The sequence below is a fragment of the Dama dama genome, chromosome 3 (assembly GCF_033118175.1).
Source record: "Dama dama isolate Ldn47 chromosome 3, ASM3311817v1, whole genome shotgun sequence".
Classification (NCBI taxonomy): domain Eukaryota; kingdom Metazoa; phylum Chordata; class Mammalia; order Artiodactyla; family Cervidae; genus Dama; species Dama dama.
Genome location: NC_083683.1, coordinates 56,041,405 through 56,061,836, shown reverse-complemented (window position 1 = coordinate 56,061,836; position 20,432 = coordinate 56,041,405).

The following is a 20,432-nucleotide window of genomic DNA, read 5'->3' as shown; positions in this document are numbered from 1 at the left end:
GCTTTTAGAACACTTTTAAGGGAATTAAGGATTCTTTTTGTGGAGCAATTGCCTTGCACAAATTATAGGCTTGAATGTCACATCTCATCTCTTTTACTGACATCAATGATTTAGAAGTTGAATGGCATTTGACAAATTGTGATGAATTCATAACTACATAATGATTTTTGTTTTTTAGCCTTCTAGTGGTGAACCTCTCTTGATCAGAGATGAGAAAAATGGATCCCTAAATAAGGATTTAGTCATCATCATTAACAAGTTTCTTGTTCGTTTCTAAATATAGCATGTCTCAACAAAAGCATTTAAATAGATGCTGAAAAGCAAAATGTAATATTTCCAGATATAATATAACTAGGAAGACATATCATTTTGAATATATATTGCCTCTCCATGAACTATTTGCAATAGGTGGAAGGACTTCTTTTTTAGACATGAGAACCCATTTTACTCAGAATTTTGGCTTACAGTGTTCTAAATGTACTTTCATTCTGGATAGTATATAGTCCTTTTGAGTTGAATCAATATGCTTAGTGGGTTAATTTAATTTAGCCAAAGCTGTTTTATTTTTATTTTCTGCATTGTCTTAAGATATAAATTTGGTATTAAAAAAAAAATCCTAATGATTCTTGAATAGGTAAGATTTATTTCAAAAAAGAGACTGTGGAGAAGGGCACCTTTTTGCCATTGTCTTGTTCCCTGAGTGAAATATTTTTGATCAAGTGCTAGATCAAATACTTCCTTGTATCAAGCACTTTTCACTGGCTTTTAGTTGTTTTTCTTTCTTTCTTTTTTTAACCTATTCCTTGACACGATTGTGCAAATTATTTTAACTCCTTTCATAAATTTAAATGACCTTCTCAGATGGATTGAAAGTATTTCTTCCTGCCAGGTAGAAAGAGAAAGGCCAAGGTCTTCAGAAGAGGAATGATGAAGTATTTGACTTTAAAACTTTGAAAGCACAAAGGAAGTAATATGCCAAGCTTACACTTTTTTCCATGCTTTGTAAATCTATTTTCTTTTCTATGCAGTAAATGCTTTCAAAGAATTAAAATGCCCTGAGAGATGCCTAGCCAACCACTCCAATAAATATGTTATTTTTAGAAGAAAAATTATGCAATCATTTTTTTTTCTTGTTCAGACTGACAGATCTCGACACAGAGCTAACATTTACTGAGCACTATTCCAAACATTTGACACATATTACCTCATTTGATACAGAACTCTATGAAGGGGGTGCCATTATTTTCTCAATTTACAAATGAGGAAATGGAAGCACAAAAGGTTAAGCTATGTGTTCATGGTCACTTGGTAATTAGCAAAGAGAGGATTAAAATCCAGAACATATTTTTCTACATTCAATCTTAACGCTTTTGTGTTTTGACATTTAAGAAAGAAAATAAAGTTAAAATAAACTTAAATGTTATTGAAATAGTAGCATATAATTGCAGAATTCAATTTCAAATTTTGATTTGTGCTAAAATGCATAATTTATTTAAGTTTTCTATTAAAACAAAAAATAGCTCATTGACTAAATGGAATACTGATTCATATAATTTAAAAAGTAGGTATCTGTTACATAACAGTTTAACATCTTAAAATGCATTTTTCTTTTCTTAAAAAGTTAAAATATCAGAATTTTACAATTATAGATTGTGTATACATTTTATTTGTTTGTGTAATCACTTATTCTAAAATTGTATCAATCATAGAAAGTACTTGCATCAGGATATTATAGAGAGCCAGTTGAGTGCAGTGGGAAGCAGAAACAGAAAAATAAGAACCAGAATCTCTTCTCTTCTACTTACTAGCTGTATGACCCTAGTTTCAGTCCTTCAAATATACTGAACATTAGTTTTCTCATTTTTTAAGTAGGATAAATAGAATATCTACATTGTTGGATGTGAGGGCAGCTTAGTGTAACACGTAAGCACTCAGTGAAGTCAAATTTATTCCTAGTAACAGTTTTATAGAGAACAATCCATTATGTAAATGAACTTAGATTTTTGCAGAATAGTAATTTTTAATAATTAATCACAAACATACTGCTTATTCAATTAAAACCAATTTTATGAATTTTTACCTTTTTTCAGAAATAAGGTACTTTGCAAAATCTAAACTTTGCAGTACTTAATTTGTTGTTTATGAGAGAAAATATTATAGATACTCCTTAAGATTATCTTTCAGAAATTTATAAGTAAAATTGAATTCACTGAAGGAAAATGGGAAAATAATCATTTATAAAAGATTTTATAAATATTATAAAAGATTTTATAAATATTATAAAACTTTAAATGGTTCTTAGATGTAATAAAAAACTTAGTAGTAGCTGGGAAATTAATTATGTGATTTCATTTCAATTATTAAGTTTATCATGAGGAAAAGATGAAGTTAAAATAATAAAATGAACTATCATATTGATCATGAGGTAAAAATAAATGGACACAATCACTTTGAAAATTGTTAGGGTGGATTACCACTTTGTAACATATAGACATATCACTATTTTGGTAGAGGAAGCTCTTTCTATTATCATTTATGTCATGGCAACAAAGAGTCTGATATACAGTAATTCATAATAGCAAGTACTTTAGCATATATGTTCATTTGCAAGTAATGGAAAAATCAATTGAAATTGTAATAGTTAAGGATGTCAAAATTAATGGGAACATAATTGCTTTCTCTATCAGTTTTGGTAATTAAACCATGAATAAAAGTGAATGTGAATTCTCATTTATTCCTGTTAGTAGAATCTTGTCCATACTTTTTATTGTTGTATCAATAATTTCAGACTTACTTCCTCCCAGGTTATTTTGTGGGGAAGGAGAGCTCTATCACAGTAGTCAAGGTGGTATGGACTCCAACCTGAGGCTGCTTTAGAGAACTCTTATGGCCCTGATAAGATATGGGACCTTGAGATCCACTGGAGCATGTGGCCTCCTCAGCCACACTAATTGCACAGAAAGGCCTGTGAGCGTGTTTCTCGTTCACACGCATAAATCTTCGCGGTGGCTGCCGTGCCATCTCTGTCGTGTGGCTGTGTTCCCCTCGGCTCCGTGTTGGGCCCTACGTATTCAGGTGTAGAAATTTTGGTGAAGATCGATTCTTCTCCATGTGATAATGTTGCTTTTAATGATTTCATTAATTGCCTTCAGTTTGAATGAGTTCAAATTAGGATCAGGGGAATTTCTGAAAGGCTGAAAAATCTATACTGGGAAATGGAATCTGCCCTACAGTCTCTTGAAGTATTGAGGTCTATCCTGCTCTACATCATTATAATCCTGACAGTCTCTGTGGACAGTGGCATAACAGTCTTCCTATGTTATTCTTACATCCATATCGCAACTCACTTTAATTCAAATGTCCAGTTGTGTTTGTTAGTGAGAAAAGATATCAAGATTTGAAGAGGTCTGTTGGTGGAGTCTGCTTGATATTGATTTGAAAATTTTTCCCAGCTAAAGCTTACCATTAATTCTGAGAATATTCACACAAACCTTCTCTCAAACTACTTAATATATTTATACTATATCCATTTTTGTGAAGTAATCAGGGGAGATAGGCTATTTTATTTTTTATTTGACATTTTATTCTATAATTTCTAGTCTAATTTGTAGTATTTCCATTAATATGGTGAATGGGTAACAAAAAACTTATAAACTACGAGTAATATATTATGCATAGAGGTAGCATCATATAAAAAGCTGTATGCATCACATACATACAGCTAGGTTCAGAGTGACTTAGATTTTAGTCCTAGCTTTGTCTTTGACCACTAGTGATCTTGAACAAATCACTTACTTTTTCTGAGCTCAATTCTTCATACATAGAATAGGTGTAATACTTTCACTTCATTGACTGATTCATTCATGTATTCTATTGACAAATATTTTTCAAGCCCCTATTATGCATTAGGGACTCATATCATTAGGAGTTTAATGATAAGTTGCAATAGATATGATCTGTGCATTCATGAAGCAATAGTCTGGTCAGAAAGATGGATGTCAGTTAAGTGATTAAAATGAATGGAAAGTAGCAATAATTTGCAAGAACTATGAAGTGCTTAAAATGGGGTAGGATAGATGGAGAGGGGATTTGATCAAATCAGGATGGTCAGGAATTGAAGAAAAGATGATTTAGTTGAGAAATGACAATGAAGTTCTAATAAGGAGAAGAGAGAGGGAACTGTTTTCCAAGTAAAGGGAATGGCAGATAGAAAGAATGAAAATATGGCTGGATAAAGAGTGAGGATCAAATGAATTGCGTGAGAAGTATTTTCTTCTTTTTTAAGTTATAAACTTTTAGAGTGATATAAACACACATAATAGATTCCCAGGGATTTTTTTACAATAGAAATTAAGACTGAAATACTGAAAATAGCTATTTTCAGTATTTATAAAAGCTAGAAATTTAAAAAGGCAAATATTTAGGCCCATAGACAGCATCACAACAAACTTTTAAGAAACTTTTACCACATTTCCTGGCAATGGGAATGAGGATAAAATATACCTCTTCCTACAGGAGTTTCCTAGTGACTTCAAGTTTATCTCCATGAACCCACTATATCAAATCATAAAAATAAACCCTAAAAAGTATTTCTCCTTCAATTTGCCCCAAACTCTTGTAGACTGTATGCTTCTCAGCAGAAAAATATTGAAGGTGCTGACAATTAAAAATAGAATGAAATCAAAGAAATCAGCCTCTGCTTAGCAGAGAACTAACTTTTCCTTGTTGATATATATTTATTCCATTTACACTGTATTTGCTAGACTTCAGCATATGCATATATGTATAGCATACAAACACCCACACATACACACATACGCACTTGCATTGAGAAGAGTGACATTATAATGTCACTATTTTAAAAATGAAATAAAAATGTGTTACTAACTCTCAACACTGAGTTTATTGCAAGCCACTAAATTTATTGAAAACTAACAAATCTTTCTAATATTTTCCCTTGAGGTCAGAAAAATTCACATCATTTCTCTTTTTCTTATCAGGAACAACTCTGAGTTTCTTCAGTGAAACTTTTACCACAGGTTAGTCTATTAATTCCTGGTTTTATATGTGAAAAAATAACTGACAGTATAAATCATTAGTACCTTTATGTTTTTAAGAAAGAAATTATACATGTTTGGCTTTTGAAAAAATATTTTTAATAATAGTTTACTGGGCTTTTCCCACTGTGTTTAAACTAGAAAAAAAACCCCTGAACTTGACTCAGTTTTGATGTGTTTATATTAACTGGCTATAATACGGCCTTCAGTTTATTGCTAATATTACTATAGCATATATAACTATTAAATTATATCAAGCTTCAAATTAAAAAAATATATAGGATGAGAGAAAACATGGGGATCTCATGATACATTTTGCTTATGAGGTATTTTAAATATAAAAGTAGCAATTAAAAGTTGTTACTTTTAGCAACTTGATGATGCTAAAAGTTTCATGATGATTTTCATGATTGTTACTGTTATCTCTAAGTGACAATGTGATTAGGGCATAAGGTTCTGTTTATTTGAAAGCAATCTTTTGAGATAAATGTATGAAGACCTGATATGATACAATTTAAGATGCAGATGACATGACTTTGTTAAAAAAATATGGTAAGGACTAAACCAAAATCTTGGTAGGAAAGTAATAATGGAACAGAAATCTTAGGGTGTCTGTGCAGAGTCACTGGATTCATGATTCTATTTTCTATAGTAGAAACTGATTGAATAGTTAGATCAGCCACTGGTGTTAAAGGCCAAGTAAACATGAGCTGAGAAGTTCTCTTGATGTTTTTCGCAGGTGTTACAAGATCTCCAGTTCCCATCACCTCCACAGCTGGAAGTGTGGGCACCACAGAACCAGTGGGCCCCACCTTCACCAGTTCTGTGCACATATCAGGTAAATTAAGTTCAGGACAATATATACCAGCAAGGCTAAACAACTGGTTTCAGGCAATACTGCTCAGAACAATATTTTACAAAATAAAAGTATCTGACTTATGTGTAGTATCAACTTTGGATGTTTTTGGTATGTAATTAAAATGTAGGCTCTTTAATTTTTGCACAAATTGCAGTCTTATTGTATATCATGTTATAGTCATATACACCTTGAGAATTGACAGCATGCAGCTTTTTCGCAAGTCTTTGCTTTTTCTTTACCTTTATCAGGGTCAACTGGAGTGTCAGTAAGTGCGATCACAGAAACTGAAGATAGAAGCACAGGTGACACGGCCTTCAGAATAGGTGAGACAAAGAAATGAGTCCTTCACTTCTTTCCACAGCAGCCCTTCCTCTTGCATCAGGACCAACTGTAATCTGAGCATATTAGATAACAGAGATGTGGCATCAGCAGTAAGTTATCTGGGTGACTTTGAGAAAAACTGAAAAATTAACATTTATATGTTAACAGAATATTAGTGACATATTTCTATGGCACATTAAAACTTCTGAATGATGCTAAAATATGTGATATGTAATTTAATCCACATCAACACCATGGTAGTTAAGTGTCTTTTTTCCCATGAGAAAGAAAATAATGAAAGTTCTCAAAACTGGCAGAGGCAGGATTAGAAGCCGAACCCTTAGTCTCCTTTGTCTGTGGCTGCACAATTCTGCAATCTGTACCTAAAGAGCGAACATCCAAGAGAAGTCAGTGAGCGTACAATTGTCCTTGTGCATCACTGACTAAACTTCAACTACTGTTGGTTTCAGAATAAAATATTATTGATGATTTTGATTAAAAACGAACAAGCTTAAATTCACTCCATCCCTTATGCAGTCAGTGAATGAGTTTAAGTACCTTTTTAATGTCCTCTTTGCATTGCATTTGCCTTTGCTTTTGCTCAGATGTCAAACATCTTCTATCTAGTCTTCATGTTCATCTGCCTCACTCACCTTCCTCTAACACAGTGGTGCTCAAAGTGCAGTTTCCAGACCAACAGCGTTCACATCTCCTGGGACACTTTTGAAACACAAAATTTGGGGGCACACTTGCCTAGAATCAGAAGCTCTTAGCTTTGAGCCAGGCAAACAACTGATACTTGTCAATGTTGAGAATGTTCCCACTCTTCCCAATTTGCTTCCCAGTCTACACTTTAGTCAATACCTTACCAGAATGAACTTACAAAACCTCAGCTGTCTTCACATCATTGTCCTACTTAAAATCTTTTAATTTTTCAGATTGCTTTTGGGATAAATCAAAACCATTATATACCATGAAAAGACATTTCTTTAATGTATGCATAGAACTTCTCTTTATGTATTTATTAACTAATCTGTGGCCTGACTTCATTTTTCCTTCATTTATTTTCCTTTGGCAAATTTCTCAATTTAAAATTTATGTCTTAAACATTTTTTGGAATAAAATATTGCTTGCATAAAAATTATTTTTTGAAAGAAACAAGCTATAGTAGCACAAATTAAGAAATGACTTAATTCCAATTAGATCAGCGAATTGACTTACATTTTAGGGTGGTGACTACTAAGTGTATATTTTCTAGAATTTGAATTGGAATTATGTAGTGATAATGACAAGTCAGTCAGCTATCTCCTTTGGTTATCAGACGGTGAGAACAGCACTCTTGAGCATGGTTTCTCAAAGTTTGGTTTGTAAGCGGGTGCAATCCAGAATTCTTTGTTACCAGTCCATACTGTGAGAAAAACTGAAACAGAATATGAGTATTTAGAAACACGGCAATTTGACACAGCAATTTTATTTTTGTTGGATAAAAGCTTATGTTTTGTATGGTTTTATTTTTTAAATTTATCTACTTTCATGGCACTTTTCCAAAATTTTACAGCAGACTGAAAAATGTACAGAAGTTTTCTTTTACCACAGATCTTCTGAGAAGCACTGGGTGCAGTGTGAATTTAGGTATATGTTGCCTGGTGACAATGTCTGTGGAGTGGGACTAGTAATATAAATTGCCTCAGAGGACTTTTATAGGGCTAAATGAGTTGATTTGTGTCTAGGGTATTTTTCAAATTGCTATTTTCTTTTTTATCAGGAGGAACAGGAGGTCCTACTGCACCAATAAGAGGTGAGGAAGATGGCACGCCTGGGCAACCAATCACAGGAGCGACAAGCCCAGGAGAATCAGGCAAGTCAGGATGTGAACCTTAGCCTCTGCCACATAGTACTGAACACATTACAGACTGAACAAAAGATTAAACTCTACATGGCGTCATCGACTCAATGGACCTGAGTTCAAACTCTGGGAGGCAGTGAAGGGAGGTCAGGTGTGCTGCAGTCCGTGGGGTCTTGAAGAGTTGGACATGACTTAGCAACTGAACAACTGAACAACTGTTGTGAGGCCATCTAGCCATAGAAATCATAGGGATCATTTGAAGATTTCTTTTTTTATCATAAACTTTGATTTTGTCTCATGAGAGAGGAGTGATATGTAGAGCTCTGCCACAGTGGAAGTAATGCTTCTTCTTGTTGTGTCAGGGACCCCAAGAACTTCAGAAATCTTCACAATCACACCTGGGAGCAAGAGCACAAATTTAGACTTACCTGTCCCAGACACAACCCCTGGAGGCCAACCAGGTATGGAAATGGGCAACATTGACCATCATCAGAGGCGTCTTCTTACTGACCTTAAGGGAGTCACCAGCACTTCTGAGTTATTCCTTACTAGTAAATGCACATATTCATAACCTCATTATTCCTACATTTATGGGATTAATGCCAGTGATTCTCTAATATCACTTCAGAGATGATCTATACCAAAGCATGTTGTATTTCAAATTCTAAGACTCCTGCCTTAGGACTTCTAAGGCTGTGAATGTGAAGCTGGGCTAAGGTCATGGTTTACAATTTTGGCTACACATTAAAATTGACTAGAAATATTTTTGAAAATACATACTGAAGAGCCTTTTACAGAGTAATTGAATCAGAACTCTGAGAGGAAGTGCTGAGGCATGAATGATTTTTTAGAAGTAAGAGGGAGGGGACATATGTATACCTATGGCTGATTCATGTTGGTGTTTGGCAGAAACCAACACAATTCTGTAAAGCAATTATCCTTCAATTAAAAAATAAATAAATTTAAAATTATAAAAAGGCTTTGCAGGTTGTTCCAATGTATGACCTGGGCTGAGACTCTCTGGGCTAGTCTATCTGTATATTTAACAATCAACCCAGGTGATTCTTATGATCAATTTTTGGAAAGAGTGAACTGAAAATGTATAAGTGTGACAGGTATTTTCAAAAAATATTTATTTAATTTATTTGGCTGCATTCAGTTTTAGTTGAGGCCTGTGAGCTCTTTAGTTGTAGCATGTAGGATCTAGTTCCCCAACCAGGGATCGAATCCAGGGCCCCTGCATTGAGAACATGGAGTCTTAGCCAATGGACCACCAGGGAAGTCCCAGTATTTTGAAAGTAGAGAACAGCACACTCTGTTCTGTTTAACTAAAGACATTTATATATGTAATTTTATATATATATTGTTTATTTTGAAAGAGACTACCAGATCATCAGCTGGTCAAACAACTGGAGGACCAAGCAGTGAAGTGACAGCATCTGAAGGTAAGTTAGGTGAGTAGAGGATGTCATTGAGATTATGACTTTTGTCAAAAGGACATTCTTTTTTTCAGAATACTACAGCTTTTGCTTAGTACTACTTATTAATATACCATCCAAGAAAAGATGGAGAATAGGATAAGGATGAATAATGTTTTTCATGAAGGTTTTTTTCCTAGTTTCTCCAAGTCTTCCCTTCAAACGTGTTACAGTACAGGATTGTCACATTAATGTATGCATGGGCGCTAAGTTGCTTCAGTCATGTCTGATGTTATGCAATGCTATGGACTATAACTTGCCAGGCTTCTCTGCCCATGGGAATCTTCAGGCAAGAATACTGGAATGGGTTGCCATGACCTCACCCAGGGAATCTTCCCAACCTAGGGATCAAATCCATATCTCTTAAGTCTCCTGCATAGGCAGGCAAGTTCTTTACCACTAATGCCACCTGGGAAACACAATAATATATATACTCCCCCAATACTGTTTATCAGGCGTAACAGTAGAATTTGTTGGGACTACCACTCGAACTAGCAGTGACGTCACAGCTAAACCATCTTTCTCTGGTTCCAGCCCAGCTGGTAGTTCAGAGGCAAGGTGCAGGACACCCGGACACTTTGGTGGTGCTCCATCAAGAGCTTCGCTGAGACTCTTAGCTGATTCCTTCCTCAGAAGGAATTTATGTGAATTGAGTAATGGCTTTGGCTTTAAAGGTTATAATTTTAGGGCAAATGAATGGGTAGTTAGAGCATTTTCATCACAACCATTTACGTAGGGTAGAGTTGACAGATAAAATACAGGATGCCATTTAAATTTGAATTTCACATAAATAAGAAATTTTGGGGGGTGCAAGTATGCCCCATGCAATAATTGGGATGTGACTGTTCTTTATCTGGAATTCACGCGCAACTGTGAGTCCTGTATTTTGAGATCCTTAATCTAGCAACCCCAGTGTCCAATGAGAACATCATTCTTTTCAATTAGGTACAACTGGAGGTGAAAATGCTGCCACCACTGAAGCTGCTCGTGATAACACTTCTGGAGGAACAGGTACTGAAAGAACATAATCAGAATAAAATCAGACAATACAAATGTGATTTCTTTACTTAAAATTCGGTCAGAGACAAGTTTTCCTGGGAAATTTAATTATTATTATTTGTGTGATCTCAAAACTGAAGGAGATCAGAAACAAACTGAGCTATTTATTTGCGTGTGTCCACATCATAGTGGGTGCCCTAGAGAAACCAGGAGGGGAATAGAGTAAGGTATTTATTCTCTTAGAACTTGACTTTTGAGCTGGAGAAATGGATATTTATATATACACAAAGGCAAAATCATGCATGATATAAGATAATCTAAATCAAAGAAATGTTCAATGACAAGTGTTGAAGTGGGAACTCAAGAAGACCTAGTAAGAGAGATGATTAGTTGGGGTGGAAGACAACAGAATTATTCTATTTTGAAAAGAATATGATATTATGATCAGTACACTATGACTCTGTTGACTGAAAAAAAAGACACACAACCTAAAAGTTGTGAGTTATGTTTTATCTGGGGACCTTATTGAGGACTATAACCTGCAAGACAGCCTCTCATATAACCCAAGAAACTCTTCAAAAGAGGTAAAGGAGGAGTTAGGATACATAGGAGTTTTTGCTGAAAAAAATACATATAGTACATCAAAAGATTACTCCTGATCATAAAAAAAAGCCAGACATCTTAAGTAATGATTTTAGTACTTTTCTATGTATGGGAAAATGCAAGAGTCTAGCCTCATTGAAATAATTCCTTAGGTCGTACCTCTTTTTATCCAGGGCCACTATCCTGTTTCTCTTCATCTTGAATTGCCCGCAGGGCGCTCTGCCCATGGGGGAGGCTGCTGTGGCTGATGGCATAATGGCAGGCAACATTCTTTGTTTACTGAAATGGCAGGAAACATTCTTTACCTATAACTATATCTATATACTTTAATGAGCAAAGACTCAAAACATAAGTAAGCAGAATGAAACTTTAAGGATGTTTTCAATTTCAGGGAAATAAATGGCAATCATAGTTCAGGTGTTGGGGAAACAGAATTGAAAACAAAATCTTTTCCAACCCAGAGACTCTCTCCACAAAGGTAGAAGAGAAAGAAAACAATTTTATTATTGAATAAGCTTTAAACCAGAATGTGATACAAATTATAGTCAATTTACTAAAGGTTTGTAAAGACAGAAAGAAATCTTACCAAGCTGGTACAATCTGTTACACTCATTCTCAAGAAAAATAACTAGTTCTTAAGTAAAAGTAAGCGAATTTGACAGCACCATTTTTTACACATAGTTCATCCTAAATTCACCTGTCAGGTGGGTGATCATCTGGTTAATTAATACTTAATTGTATAAAATGGAAAAGGAAACTTTTATTTTGATGAGAGGAGGAAATTTTGTACCTAGAGGGAGAAGGAACACTGTCTCCTGAAATGTTTACTTTTCAAAGAGATAGCACCCAAGTCCTTGAAAGACATTTCTGGGTCATTAAGCTGGCAAGAGGCTTATTTAGTTTTTTAAAAGATTTACATGCATTTCAAATACACTGGAAAGAACTTACCTTTACAAATATTCTAAAGTAAATACTCTACGAAAAGGGGAAGTCTCTTCCCTTATTTTCAGTAAAGAGAATTAAGCCTAATATTAAAAATTTTTATTTTTTCTTACACAGGCCATCCTCATAAAAGGATCAGTTTTATATTTTAATTAGCTTTTCTCTCCCTTTATAAAATTAAGCCATGCCAACCGTATTACCTGGAGCAACCTTCAGAGCTGTAGGTGGTAATTCCTCTGGAGAACTAGGCACTAGAGCCACAGGTCATGGGAAGTCAGGCAAATCTGGACCTGATGTTTTCAGCAGTTCACAACACCTCCCTCATCAATGTGTAAAATGGACTAAGGACCTGATCCTTAATTTGCTTTGATGTTCTTGGAATTGAGTAGCATTTAAACTCAAGGTATCTACGAAAAAAATTTAAAGAGGAAAATGATGGCTGTATGTATTAGAATCTACACATACCTCCAGCCACCAACCGGAAATATCAAGAGAGTCCACATCTAGAATGTTTAGAGGGAACAGAGAAGATGAAGCCTCAAGACTGGGAAAGATGGCTTTATGGCTCATAGAGGAGTCAAGATTCAGGTCAGGTCATCAGAAGAAAGGGAAGTATAGAGAGGCTTTTAATAATGGTAGAATACAAATAGCATCAACTAGGATTCACCTCCAGCAGGAAAGGCCCTCACCTTGACTAGAGAATACTGAGAGATCTGAGACCTGGCAAGTCAGAGCATTTGTGAATGTTGGGTTGAAAGAGAAGAGTGGAGAGTTCACGGAATGAGAACTGGCAGTCTTGGGAAGGCATTCAACTGCTTGTAAAGGAGGAGGCATATTGGAAGGCTAAGGAATCCTGGGAACATGAATGTTAGGGAAAAAAAGAAAGAAGAACTTAAATCTCAGGCTTTCTAGAAAACAGGATAATAATTAAAAATTAGAAGACAAAGGAAAGACTCCACTTACCAAAGAATCTTCCCTTCAATGTAACAAGAGAAAGCCCTTGATCTGAGAAATCTGATGAGCCTCACAAAAGCCTCTCTGCCCTCAATGCATAGGATCACCTGCTATTGTTGTTTTAGAAAAATACAGTACAAAAAAAAAAAAAAGAGAGAGAGAAAAATTAAATTCCAATATCTATATAAAACTATTCTTTTGCGTACATTTTCAGAAATTTTCAGCAATAGCAAGAAAACTCTAAAAACCTAGTCATAAAGCAGAGGGATACTAAAATGTTATTGAACTCAGCCTTGCTCGCTTCTCAAAAGCCTACACTTGACAAGCAAGTGTTGGTAGAAAGGAAAGTTTGCTTTAATCAGAAGGCCTGCAATCTGGGAAGAAGATGGACTCATGTTCCATAACCAACTTCAACGGTTCGACTCAGCCATGAGTTTTTAACGGGAAAAGGCAGAAACAATCTTAGTGAATTACTGAGGCAAAATGTTAGGTTCTGCATCAAATCCACTGTGTGCAGGCTGACTGACTCCTTATGATCTTTCTTCAGATGTTCTCTTGGTTACATGGTCTGCCTGAAGAATTGCTAAGGGGGAAGTTTAGGGTAGAAAGATAATCACTCTTTAACTGCTTAATTCTTCATTTCTCCTTCTTTCAATCTAGGGAAAGAAGAAACAGGTTAGGCAAGGTGTTGTGTGCATTTAGTAGAGCTTAATTAGGAGTTAGGTTAAATGTTGCTTAGTGATCTCATTTCTACAAGGTTTGAGGGAAACAGAAATGAGCAACAGGAAAGTTGTTGCTTACAAACCCCCACTGTCAGAAATCATTCTATTTTAATGAGATTAGGGGTGAAGGCACATCTTCTGTAACTTCTTCATGTTGACATATGGCACCATACTCTTAAAGTGGAAGATGTTCACATGGATCTGTAACATCTCTTTGCTGGTAATTTTAGATGCCTGCTTATATATGCAAGCAGAGCAAAACATAATGTTTTGATGCTCACAAAGATATAGATTATTATGTGCAATAATTCTAATCCCATTCTCTTGAGGCCGGTACTTGGAACCGTGCTAGCCATAGATGGAGAAGATTATGTCATGGCTACAGTCTGGTCGTCATGAAGTTAGCTTTCCCCCTCTGGTGGCAGTTATAGTTATCTACAGAACAGCTCAGGAATGTGCAGCAGACGCTGAAAGTTTCTGTGACTCTGTTTTTCTAATCATTAACTGCTTGAACGTGCTCTTTTGTGATTCTGGGAGGCCTGGGAGATTTCAACTTTCCTACAAACAAAAGACAGGGGACGTGCAGGGACCTTTGTACTTGAGGGAGTCCTTTGGGTTCTGCTTGATTTCAAACATAACATTAATACAATTTAAAATTAAAAAAAAAACAGCTGAAGATATAAAGAGACATCAAAATTAGAAATTAAGAAAACTCAGGGTAAAAATAGATAAATAGTAGGAGGATGTTAAATTGAAACTGAAGGAGAGATATTAAAAAAAAAGAAAGAAAAATTATCTCAAAAGTAAAGGCCAAATAACAAGGTACCTAACAGAGAATAAATAAAGACTGGAAATATGGCAAAGGGATTAGAAGGTAGAATTGGAAAAATCACCTCCTTAAAAAATTTCAGGAAAAGGTAGAGAAGATTGGAGTAGGACATAATTACAGGAAATAGACAATACATCATATATATATATATATAATTACAGTTTCTAGAGAAGAAAAAGCAATGAACTCAAACTAATACTTAGAATCGTAAATCGGATCACATTTCCTGTAATTAAAAAAATTCACATCTACATGTTGAAATGATTACCTTATGCCAGGAAGAATCGGTTCTGTGTCGTTAGAAAAATGTTAGACTTGAAAGAAAAAGAATTTTTCTCGATGTTGAAGAAAAAGACAGCTATTAAAAAATAAATAAAATTAGATTAGCATTAGACTTAAGAGTAGAGTAGCATTTTGATACACAAAGAAAGAGAATGTGGGCCAAGGGTTTCATAGCCAGTTAAATGTAATTCAAGTATTAAAGCTATAGGAATATTAAAATTAAAGGGAATTATGTAGCCATGAGCCCTTCATAATATAATCACTGGAGGAGTGTTAAGCAGGAAAAAGATGCTTTGAAGACAAACTAAAAGATTTTAGCAGTATTTTTAACTGTAACACTAACACTGTGACAAAAGTTGAAAGAAAGGTAGAAGAAAAATGTTACATATTTGACCAAATAAAAGTGTCCAAGAAAAGTATAAATGACCAAGAAAAAGATAAGCATTAATAAAGAAAATAGTATTTACTTAAATTGGAAAGTACAGAAGAGAAAGAGAAGTAGGAGAGAATAAATTATGTTAATTTTATTGGTGCTTACAGGGAATAACCAATAGGCACTATCTGAAAGAAAATTCAGAGGATGCTAATGGGATTATATAAAAATAGCACTATAAAATATAACCTTTCTAACTATCAAAAGAGAAATAAAAAAGCAGAAGAAAGAGCAACTAAAGAGTTTACATAGCAAAAACAAATGGCTGAAATTAGAATCCAAAAGCATGTTAAAATAATGTTTAATAATATTTTCTGTTAATTTTTAATGAAAGCTTTTCAAAATTACAAAATCTGTTAAAATAGTACTTCATACTGATAGCTCTAAAAGAAATAAGAGCTACTAGTTTTCTGCTACTGCTGCTGCTGCTAAGTCGCTTCAGTAGTGTCCAATTCTGTGCAACCCCGTAGAGAGCAGGCCACCAGGCTCCCGCATCCCTGGGAATCTCCAGGCAAGAACACTAGTTTTCTACATAGAGGCTAAAAAAGGTATTTTATAAATATTCAATAACCAGTTCTGATGTGAAAAAATCCAAAAATAAATAACTTTCCCAAGCAGTGTCCACATACTCCTAGAATCAATATCATGTAATTGAGTGAATAAATCAATTAACCTCTATTAGTTTAGACTTCCCTGGTGGCTCAGACGGTAAAGCATCTGCCTACAATGCGGGAGAGCCAGGTTCGATCCCTGGGTTGGGAAGATCCTCTGGAGAAGGAAATGGCAACCCACTCCAGTATCCTTGCCTGGAAAATCCCATGGATGAAGGAGTGTGGTGTTGAAAAGAGTAAGACAAGACTAAGTGACTTCAGTTTCACTTTCTATTACTTTAGTTTTCTTATCTGTAAAAACTGAGCAATGTAATCTATTGAGTGGGATTGTGATGAGGATCAAAATGAAATAACAAATAAATGTATGCCTAAGCTCATTTTTTGAAAAGTAAAAAAGGTAAAAATTATTAATAATATGGAAAAGTAGGCCCTGCTGTAATCTACTTGAAGTTAAATTGGAATTGGTTATCTCACTGTTGTTGTTCAGTCACTCTGTTGTGTCTGACCTTTGTGACCCCATGGACTGGGGCTTCTCCATCTTCAGCTGCAAAGAATATAATCAATCTGATTACAGTATTGACTATGTGGTGATGTACATGTCTAGAGTCATCTCTTGTGTTGTTGGAAAAGGGTGTTTGCTGTGACCAGTGCATTCTCTTGGCAAAGCTTTGTTAGTCTTTGCTCTGCTTCATTCTGTACTCCAAGGCCAAACTTGCCTGTTACTCCAGGTATCTCTTGACTTCCTGCTTTTGCATTCCAGTCTTTTTCTTGGGGATGGTCTTGATTACTGCCTCTTGTACAATGTCATGAACCTCTGTTCATAGTTCTTCAGGCAATCTATCAGATCTAATCTTGTGAATCTATCTGTTACTTCCACTGTATAATCATAAGGGATATGATTTAGGTCATACCTGAATGGTCTAGTGGTTTTCCTTACTTTCTTCAATTTAAGTCTGAATTTGGCAATAAGGAATTCATGATCTGAGCCACAGTCAGCTCCTGGTCTTGTTTATGCTGACTGTATAGAGCTTTTCCATCTTTGGCTCAAAGAACAGAGTCAATCTGATTTTGGTATTGACCATCTGGTGAAGTCCTTTTGTAGAGTAGTCTCTTCTGTTGTAACAGAGTGTTTGCTATGACCAGGACTTTCTCTTGGCAAACCTCAGTTAGCCTTTGCCCTGCTTCATTTTGTACTCTAAAGTCAAACTTGCCTGTTACTCCAGGTATCTCTTGACTTCTTACTTTTGCTTTTCAGTCCCCTACAATGTGAAGGACATCTTTTTTCAGTGTTAGTTCTAGAAGGTCTTGTAGGTCTTCATAGAACCATTTACCTTCAGCTTCTTCGACATTAGTGGTTGCGGCATAGACCTGAATTACTGTAATACTGAATTTTTTGCCTTGGAAATGATCAGAGATCATTCTGTTGTTTTTGAGATTGCACCCAAATATGGGCATTTTGGACTCTTTTGTTGACCATGAGGGATACTCTATTTCTTCTAAGGGATTCTTACCCATAGTAGTAGGTATAATGGTCATCTGAATTAAATTCGTCCATTCCAGTCCATTTTAGTACACTAATTCCTAAAATGTTGATGTTAACTCTTGCCTTCTCCTATTTGACCATTTCCAATTTACCTTGATTCATGGACCTAGCATTCCAGGTTTCTATGCAATATTGCTCTTTACAGCAGCGGACTTTACTTTCGCCGCTAGACACACCCACAGCTGGGCATTGTTTCGCCTTTGGCTCAGCCTCTTCATTCCTGCTGGCTGGAATACTCTTCTCCAGTAGTGTATTGGGCACCTACCCACCTAGGGAGTTCATCTTTCAGTGGCATATCCTTCTGCCTTTTCATACTATTCATGGGGTTCTCAGGGCAAGAATACTGAAGTGGTTTTCCATTTCCTTCCTTAGTGGACCATATTTTGTCAGAACTCTCCACCATGAACCATAGTGGGTGGCCCTACATGGCATGGCTCGTAGTTTCATTGAGTTAGACAAAGCTGTGATCCATTTGATCAGTTTGTTAGTTTTCTGTGACTGTGGTTTTCGTTTTGTATTCCCTCTGATGGATGAGGATAAGAGGCTTGTGGAAGCTTCCTGATGGGAGGGACTGGCTCTAGGGAAAACTGGGTCTTGCTCTGGTGGGTGGGGCCATGCTCAGAAATCTTTAATCCAATTTTCTGGTGATGGGTGTGGTTGTGTTCCCTCCTATAGTTTGACCTAAGGCCAAACTATGGTAGGAGTTATGGTGACCTCCTTTAAAAGGACATAACCAGCACACTAAGGCCCCCAAGACTGCTGTATTCAGTGCCCCTGACCCCACAGCAGGTTGCTGTTGACCCACACCTCTATTGGAGGCTCTTGGACACTCACAGGCAAATCTGGCTCAGTCTCTTGTGTGGTTACTTATAGTACTATGGGGTTACTCATAGATGATTAAGAAATTCTGTGAATGAGAGTTTTCCATTTTTTTCCCTAATAAGGAGTACACCTGGAAGTCAGGTGATGCAACTGGTGTCACAGAGTATGACAGTGATCTGACAGTTCAGGTTTCTCCACAACTAAACAAGATAAAAGTGAAAGTGTTAGTTGCTCAGCCATGTTAGACTCTTTGAGGACCCATGGACTGTAGGCCACCAGGCTGCTCTCTCCAGGCAAGAATACTGGAGGGGGTAGCCATTCCCCCCTCTAGGGGTTCTAACCCGGGTCTCTTTCATTGCTCAGGTCTCTGAGCCACCAGTGAAGCCCAAGCAAGATTAATGTGGCACTTAAAATCTGATATTCTTTTATGGTCAATTTTGAAATCACTGGAATGTTATTTAATACAACCAGAGTGGATTTATTTAAAAATGTAATTGTGATTATCTTCTATTTGGTCCTTAAATGTTATTTTTGAGTTTCAGACTTAGGATGTGCTTCCCATCAAGTTAGTTATGTTTCTTTATCTAAGGTCTGCATTGCAGTACACAAAATCACTTCGACAACAAGCAAAAATAAATATAGATTGAAAGTACCAAATAATTACAAAACAGTAAAATTAAATATAGAGTGAAAGTACCAAATAATTACAAAACAGTGTTCATTACTTTTGATAATAATAGAAAACATTGTAGTTTAAAATATTAATATTTTCATAATTTTTTTATTGACAAGTGGTCTAGAACCTTGATGAACACTTTTCTTAGAATAATTTCTGAGACTAATAAATAACATGGCCTTCTGTATTGTCTTAAAATTCAGAAAATAATTTATTCTTTAAAATCTCTACACACTTGTTTAAAAATATCTTATTTTCTAGAATTTGTGAACAGGAAATGACAATAACTCATTTGCTCAAAGCTCAACCCATACCTAATGTTTGTGCCTCATAATTCTTAACATGTTTCAAAGAACTAAAGATAGAGACTAAAAACAAGTAAGATTAGTGACTATTTCTCATGAAATAGGAAAATGTGTTTGAAAAATATAATTGGTAGAATAAAATAATATTGTTTTTATATCTTGATTTTTACCCAATATATTGAATACAATTTAGTGGATAAAAAAATATAAGGCAATCATTAACCACTGTACAAGATCATTTATGAGTCATCTTAAACTGTTTTAACAACAATAAAAAAAGATAACCATAAAAAATACACTGGAAGTGTAAAATGGGCAAAATGTTTTCACATACACTTACCTATTTGAATCATATAACTACCCTGAGCAACTGATGATATATTAGTAATTATTTATATTTTATTTATGAAAAAAATCAATGTGTTTACTTCAGTAACAGGATGAGTATGTTGTGAAGCCAAAACAGGGCCAAGACTATTGATTCTTCATCCAGTTATTCACTGGACTACAGTGAATACAGTTATTCCAGTTACTACATAGACAACCAACATGATAAATTTCTGTTGAAAGTAAAGAAAGATCCTGTCGCCTTGCCTGTTCTTGTTTTCAGCTGTGTTCCTAGTAACTAGCTGAACGCATGGCTTGATAAATATCTGGTGGATACCTGGTAAATAAAAACTCCCAGTCTAATAAAGGATCAAGAAGCTTTATTCTTATAAATGAATTAAAAATAACAGACTGTGTGAAAGAGAGTCTTACAGAAGAATGGGAGATGTAGGAGGGAGTAGGCTTTGTTGTTGTTTTCAGCACTTGCTCCTCTATCACAAATAGTGAAGTTTTGCTGGAAACATACCCACATCCACACACACACACACACCCACACACCCCACTATGTATTAATAATTACATGTCTCTGCAACTCCAAGGCTTTTTTCCTCATCTGATCCATTAATAGAATTATTCACATAAAAATTTGGAGCATTCTGAGTTATGTTAGTGTGTTGTAGAATTAATTCCATTAGGTTAAGGCCAGGAAGAAGTAGAAATTTTGTAAAACAGTTACAGAATTATGACTGCTTTGAGTTATCATATGGAAGAAACCAACACATACAGTGTAAAGCAATTTTCCTCCAGCTGAAAAAATTATTAA